Source organism: Bombyx mori, chromosome 6 (assembly GCF_030269925.1).
Source record: "Bombyx mori chromosome 6, ASM3026992v2".
Classification (NCBI taxonomy): domain Eukaryota; kingdom Metazoa; phylum Arthropoda; class Insecta; order Lepidoptera; family Bombycidae; genus Bombyx; species Bombyx mori.
In genome coordinates, this window is record NC_085112.1 from 6,686,154 (window position 1) to 6,694,209 (window position 8,056).

At 34.3% G+C, this 8,056-nt stretch overlaps 1 long non-coding RNA gene across 1 annotated transcript; it reads right to left on the reverse strand.

Annotated features, from left to right (window-relative positions):
* Positions 1–185: 185 nt before the first annotated feature.
* LOC119628639 (uncharacterized) lies at positions 186–7,694 on the reverse strand. The gene is made up of 2 exons (XR_005244798.2): positions 7,432–7,694; positions 186–376 (listed from the first exon to the last, which is right to left on the reverse strand). It is a non-coding gene; the product is annotated as an uncharacterized LOC119628639 (long non-coding RNA).
* Between the last annotated feature and the right edge of the window lie 362 nt (positions 7,695–8,056).

Consider the following 8,056-nt stretch of genomic DNA (forward strand, 5'->3'; position numbering starts at 1 on the left):
AGTCCCGCGGCGAGAAGCGCGCGCCGGTTCATCCCTCGTTAGGTAATGGGACCCCGGGAAATGTATCATCGACCCCCTCGAACCTTTCTTCAGATTTTTTGTTTCCTTATTCTTGTTCTAAGATTAGCCTTTTTATTTTTAATTTTTTTTTGTGCGTTAAACATGAATGTAAAGTAAGAAACACATTTCGATTATAGGAATGTATTTAAAACATTCATTGTTGTTTTCAGACTATATGTTCCAGTTCCAGAATTATTTTTATTCACAACTTTGCTTTGTCTTTGACTTGGCCCTGGGCATTTCACAGAGAAACTATATGACTGTTTCTCTAGATTATAAACCAGCTGCCTACATAGTCTGGTGGCCTCGGTTTTACCTGAAAAAATCGTCGCAGCCTATTATTTTCATTTTAACATTAGCATTTGGTTTACTTGCTTTAAATTTAATTATTATGTAATAAACGTTGTAAAACGCATATTAACTTGTAATAGAATTAATTACACGTTTAACTGTCTACTTTTGAAATTAGCATAAAAAAAAGATAAATAGACGGACAATTCTCGAATCCTTTCGTAAATTTTGACATTGTAAATTTACAGTCGTCTGTACGACTACCTGCCTTAATTGGAAAAATAAATAATCGCAAACGTACGTAGATATAATTCAGTCAAATTGAAGTCATAAAATCAGTTCCGCTTCTCGTCGCGTCGACATTTAATTGTAGCAGGGCATTCACTTTGCCGTTATAGAGGCTCACAACTCGCACTTAACACAATCGTAATTATTTTAATTTTTAATCTGATAAAAGTTGAAAGTGGACCGACTCATCTTAAAAACCGTGCCCACTCTTCTGTAAAGCACGTGTGGATCAGTATTACACGAAAACAAAAATTTAATGTAAAAAATATATAATTTTTGTACACACAGTAAAGTTATCCTTAGTTTAGAATTCGTTGATACCCATTAATGTTACAGGATTTTAACAACTGTAAATCTCGTGCACTGGAGGTCTAAAGACGAATTAACATAGATAAATAATTTATTTAAAAGTGAATTAACTATAAAAAGCGAATACCTATTTTTTTTTAAGACTTTATACTTAATATCAAATATGTAGCAACACAAATGAGACAAAAACAGTAGTCGTACTACTCATTGTTTCACTTTTAGCAAAACTACTAAGAACCTGTTTTATACGAAGGCTATTTTATTGTGTGTAATTGAGGTTTGAATTAAAAAAGATTTTTATCACAAGCGCGCCGGTTTCTCTTAGTTGGTGTTTATTCATTTTTAATGGTTAGCTTTTGTTATAATAGCTTAATGATACAGCCACCGGTTAATCATTTTATATGTATGATGTGCAGTAACAAAATGGCTTTAGTGGTTCATTATTATGCTATGGTTTGTGTAATTTAGAAACTGTGTTTGTTTTACGAAACAGTCGTGGAAGCGTCTCTAAAATAAATAAATAAAATACTATTCCGGTTAGTAACGCGTATCGTGTAAGAGCAATAATTACTAGGTACTGAAAATCGCACATATAAAAATTAACACAATTTCTAGTTATTTTGAGGGCCATGTATCTATCGTAAGCCCGCATTGGTACCACCATCCTGCCTGTTTCTATCGCGAAGTTATCATTGTTTGAAAGGTGGAACAGCCGTAAGTCGTCCGCAGGTCCATAGGTCTGTCTGTCTACAGTAACCATAATAAAATACTTAACGTTAAAGACTTTTATTACTGGTGGTAGGATCTCTTGTGAATTCGCACCGTTAGGTACCACCACACTGCCTATTTTTTTATTTTTTTTTCTGCCGTGAAGCAATAATGCGTTTCGGCTTGAAGGGTGGGACAGCCGTTTTATTGTTACAAGTCAAACCTTAAAACTCATGTTTCAAGGTGGGTGGCGACATTTACGTTGTCTATGGGCTCCGGTAACCACTCATCACCAGGTGGGCCGTGAGCTCGTCCAATCATCTAAGCAATAAAAATAAAATAAAATAAAATAAAAGACAATAATATTAATGCATGGTTTTTTTAGAAGAATAATAATCAAAAATATTAAACGCGATGTAATACAAATAAAGCTGCGCTAAGCGTTATTACAATTATAGTTTACAACTTGAAGTTATAATTTTTATCTAAATTCAAACAATAGTTATAGTACCGACTTGAATGACTTTATAGTTTCCTATTCAAATACTAAGAAATAGCGATTTAGATTTGGCACATAAAGCCCTAGCTGATTAGAAATTATAAAATTATAAATTATATTTATATTATATTAAATAATAAAATAAAAAAAAAATGCTTATGAAATAAATATGAGGATTAACAAAAGACGGAGAAAAATGATAATTACAAATAAATATTTCATAAACTTGAATCACCAAAATCAATAAGGTTTATTTAAATTTAAGCGGTTTAGGTATGCCTCTAATACATCGAAACGAGATACTAACTGGATCGGATTATAAGTGATTTGCGAGTCCGCAAACATCGCAGTGTGATGTGCAGGTTTGTCCTTATAATAATATGAGGTTGAAGTGCCGTCAATTGTGCCATCTAACTGTTATTTCACCGCACGGATGACTACATCGCGGCAGAAATAGGCAGAATCTATTTAGACGTGCTCACACTACACCCAGTTATAAAACTATATATACCTATAAATGTATAATAGTAATATTTATATAGTAATTAAATCATTTAATTTCATCTATACAAAATAAATGGATTTCAGTACTCGAAAGTTTTTGAAGTAAATTCTATGTGATCGCGCTACTCTCGAAAAAATTTTGGAAGCTGGTTCGATATGTGTGTATTATGAAGTTTAAAAAAATACATTATATTAAAAATTACGAGCGTTGTGGGTCTCGTTCTTGTAGGTATGTATCTTACAATACAACGTGGTGATGATATGATATATTTATTGGCTTATATTCTTATTTCACTAGCTTGTGTCATTTCTTCATTAGGTATATCTGGTAAAATCTAGCCTTAGTTATCCACAAGTACCTCAAGCACTTACTTTACCTTACGCTCATACAGACTTATAATATTCGATTTATAATATTCTTCAAAAATTAATTATTTTCTTTGTGTAGGTATCCCGAAATAACCGACTCGTTGATGTCTATTGATGACTATTAACAGGTTCTTATTATTTTTTATTACCTTTGAAGATAGACGAGCATACGGTAAGTGATTACAGTCGCTCGTGGAAAACAACTACGACAGGGAGTAAGTAGCCAAATCGCTACTTACCACTGTCTATACCCAGAGCTCCCAGGTACTTTCAAAGTACAAAAAAATTGGAGTACTATATTCGATAATTTGCTTGAGTGTAAAATTTTGGTTAACTTTTTATTTATTTTATTAACCTTTGAGAAATAGTAAGCAATCAATAAAAGTCATTGAATACCATAATTTTACCAAGAAAACTAAAACGATTCGAACAAAAAAATCTGCTATTAATATAATATAGCACTTTTCGTACAATCATATACAATTTGCTAAAAACAATCTATATGTTAATACGTGAAGCAAAAACTTTGTATCCCTTTTTACAAAAATTGCGCGGACGGAGGAGTATGAAATTTTCCACACTTATAGAGAATGTAGAGAAGAAGTGCACAATGCTAATATTTATTTAAAATAATGCATAAAAGATACATTAAATCAATAAAGAAAACATTACACACACTACATACCATGTATTTGACGCACACACGTATGCATACTATTTATTGTCAAACTTTTGTTCTTGGCGTCTGTGGTCAAATTGAGAATAGATTTAATATTGTTTGCCTTTGTTAATATTTAGTGTAGTCTTGGCGAAATTTGTGATTATAGAAGTATAAAATACAATCATAACAGTGTACAAACTTCCAATTCCAATTAATTATAGTCAAATTTTGACTACTGCGGGACCTCTAGTAATAATTATTTTATAAAGTCTGCATTCAAACCGTGAACATTTAAAGTTACTAATACCAAGAACTTCACAAAACTTTAGAATGCACAACATAGAACGTAGCTATAGGTCAAAATCGTACATTATCTTGCGAGCGACGAGAGCGCGTGCCGCATTCCATTAGACGTTATGTTGACTCGCTACGTCCTACCTTCAAAGTAACTTACCTACTATGGTTGTACAGACACAATAGAAATTCTATGATAAACTAAATGATTTAAACATATCGACGCTTGAAAGGCAAACGTGACTAAGGGACAATAACTGCTTTGTACATAAATGATAGGCAATAGCCATATTCGATGCACAAAAAAAAAATTATTTCTAGGTCTATTAAAATCATTTCAATCCTACAGCTACTAGCTAGATTCTACTAAAGCTAGATTCGTTAAAATAAATTTTGTTTTCAGGTTTTTCAACTTTAAATTAGTTTACTGTAAAGTTCACGCATTGTCGCTTAGTCACGTTTGCCTTTCAAGCGTCGATATGTTCTTTTTATGTGTGCCTATTTGCCACGATAATAGAAGCAGGGCGATACGTCAGAAATGACGTAATCACCCGGGGTCTAGATGTGGAGTCGCTCGAGGCGTTCATCCGGAGGCTAGCTCGTAATCTTTACGAGCGGCCTGACGGTGGACCCCACGAGCATCTCCACAATATAGCTCCCTTGCATGCCAGACCACCTGATGGTCGGGTGCTACCGAGGGAGCTAATGGAACCCCCTGCTACAGTAAAATAGTCGGCTTAATCGGAGTGATATGGGAGTGCTCGTAATGAGTGCCCCCATGGGACAGCTGTCCTCACTCGTCACTTTCTCCCACACTCTTGGGGTGTCTCCCTATGAGGACCCATTTCTTCACCACCCCCGAGGGTGGACCACTCCCCCGTCTGGGGAGTGCTTCTACGTCGGTCCCTCCCCACTTTGGCCTTCCCCTTCTGGGGAGTCCGGAGCGGGTGAGCGCCTAAGCTAGTGCCGCGGCCCCCCTCTGGTCTGTAGAGATGGGGCCGAGGCATGGGGCCGGTGGCGGGCCCCGGACTCTTTGCTGACTGTTGTCCATCTGCTTTTGTAAATAGTAGTGTAGTTAGTTTTAGTTAGTTTGTAGTTAGATATAAGAAAAAAGAAAAAAAAGCCCATCCTATTATGTTTATGTATATATAGGTGTACTCTGCTCCGAACACGCTGTGAACAGCTTCCGCCTCTTCCAGTTCACCCTGCACACATATCACTCCTACCCTGTGTGGCAGGGAGCTTCTGCCCGGGCAGTGGGGTTTGCCCCAAGGCCCGTTCCTAGCCGTAAGGGGGTACGACGACAACTATTGCTTGCTTGCCTATTTGCTTAAAGAAAATGAAATAAATTATAATATAAAAGGATCGGTCAGCGAAAATGAGCCAACTTGATATTTTTCAGAAATCATCGCATGAAATGTTTTTTTATAAATTTAATATTTAAATACATATTCCACGTAAAATTTTCTTAAAATTAAAGCTTAAAAAGTTGGGGGATTTTACTGATGATAATCTGCCTGGTATTAACTAGAAAGCAAAGCAATACAATCCCGGTACCTATAACGTATACAATTGTAAAAACAAAGGACACTAGACCGTATCCTTATTGAACTCCACCTCTCTAGCTTAAGATACTTCTGTCAGTGAATATTACAAGCTTGCAGCAGCGTGTTTCGTATTCTGCCTATTATTATTAGGAACATGATTAAAAAGGCAAGACAACCGTTGTATAAAAAAGTGAGGCATAAATCGTGGGTATGCCCAATGAAACATCTAAAGGCTGAACATCTGATGGATAAATAGTGGATATGCTCGATGTAACATTTGAACATCAGATGGATTCATTCGCGATTCATTCAAAGTTCATAATCAATAATAACAAATCGTTGAAGCTATTTGTAAAATCATATCACCAACTTCAACATAACTAACCTGATTACTACTAGAGTAAATTTTAGGGAGATTCCAATGATAGAAACTGGCTTGCATTTTAAGGTCATGCCCTACTATTAAGATTTCTGAGAAAACTTTATTAGGTCATACTCAATTATTTGTGTTCTGGTAGCAACTTAGCATCTGATGGCCGTATACCCATACTATATAATAAAAAAGTTTATTAAACAATTTAAAGTGTTGCTTTGCCAACTGTACACTTAAAGTGCAATATTGTTGGCGCGGCTGTTTGCAAAGTAAGCTGCTAATTACCAACCAGACGTAGCACCTTTCAGCTGATCTTACAACCTTCCGACATTTCTACAGCAATACAACTTAGAAAATAGTACAGTATCGGAATTGTAATGCTATTACCATTTTTAAAGTGAACCTCTAAATTAGATACCATATTATAATTAGATACTATATTCGTTAAAATGAAGTCTCAATAAATAAATCTATAAGAGTTAATTTATAACTCGTAATTCCAAAACAATGACATAGCTTAAAGAATATTTGTCTGCATTTGAATGTTTCAGTAGTAGGTAATTGATGAACCTTACATTTACTTGGAATGTTCTTGTTTACTGATAACGGTATCTATATTACGCAAGCTTACATTGTAAAATATCACTATTTTCTTGTCGGTTGCAAATTTAATATTTCTATGAATTAATATTTCGTAAATTAACGCAAGACAATAACAAAGTTTTAATGTTTATCGTAATTCACAAATCCGCTTCAGCAATTCCCTATCTCGAGTAATTTCGGAACGAAGTGGATTGTTTTTCTTTGGTCCCCGATTGGATTTATCTCGAGTTTTATGACGTCTCGCATCCCTGTCGTAAACTTTAATACCGACCGGCTACCGCTCTCCACAACCGTCTCTCCGCTTACAAAGATATGATAATACTGTTTCGTATTCAAAATTCTTTGAATACTTGAACTGGGTCACGTTTCTCGTGTCATAAATCAAGTACAAAGCACTATGATAGCAAGAAAAAAGTAATTCGAATCAATCATTTGTAAGAAATTTTAATAACAAGTTTTCTTATGAAATACGATAAATAAAAATTTACAAATCATAGATGTATTACTAATTTCTTGTCACTTGTAACAGATCGAAATTTCCCTACATAGAGTCGAAGAATAAATCGATCTATTGATTCCTTCATTGATTCCAAAAATAACAATAATAATTAATCAATTCAATAAAAACATAATACAATTATGCAGTATTCACTAAATTCAGCATTTAGTAACAATTTGACAAAGCTTAGCATTTGTAAACCTTAACCCGAATAGAAATAATTCAGTTAACTTTAACAGCTTACACTGCATTAGTAATGCGCGACCTAACTGTACTAATAATGACTATTACTAGAAATGAAGTGTTCATATATAAAACCATTTTATCACTTCTTTTCCTTGTCTCTGTAACTTGCGGGATTATTTTAATGAAATAGTTTTAACACTCGATTAAGAGTAATTTCAAGAATCATCGAAATCTTCTTACCTTATTTATACACATGTGTTTTAATTCCTGTTGACAATTGAATAAAGTCAGTCGAATCAGACTTCTAATTTCCTGTCTTTTTATACCTACTATTTTGCTGCATGTCTTGTGCAAAATAGAGTTGTATATTGTATTGTTCCAAAAGCTAACGGTAACTTGATTTTGATTTTTTTGTAAAGTGTTTTTTTTTTTCGTTTTCACACATCACATCTAAAGTACAATGAACTCAACATTTCATGTGTTTTAAATTAACTATAAATCAAAAACAATGGTTGCTAAGCAACAGAAATATGTAGTAGGTATACAGCAGTACCAACTGCGAAGCTAGGATATTATGTTCTACTATCAATAGTTCTATAAAATAGATGTCGTACATTCTTCTTAGTTTCTTTATCCGATTCTTAAGTAGCCAACCTAGCTGACTCAGTGTAAGTCAAAGTCACTGGTACCCAAAAACTACCGTGACAGGTCCGATTACCCTTCGAAAGTAAAATCACAGTCAATGTTTTGTTTAACACCCGTATAACAAAACACAAATGTTCCTTTATCAGTGTGTCAATAAACGGAACGCCGTCAAAAGGGTTGTTTTGAATAACAAAAACGAATTCGGTAGCACTTCGAAAAA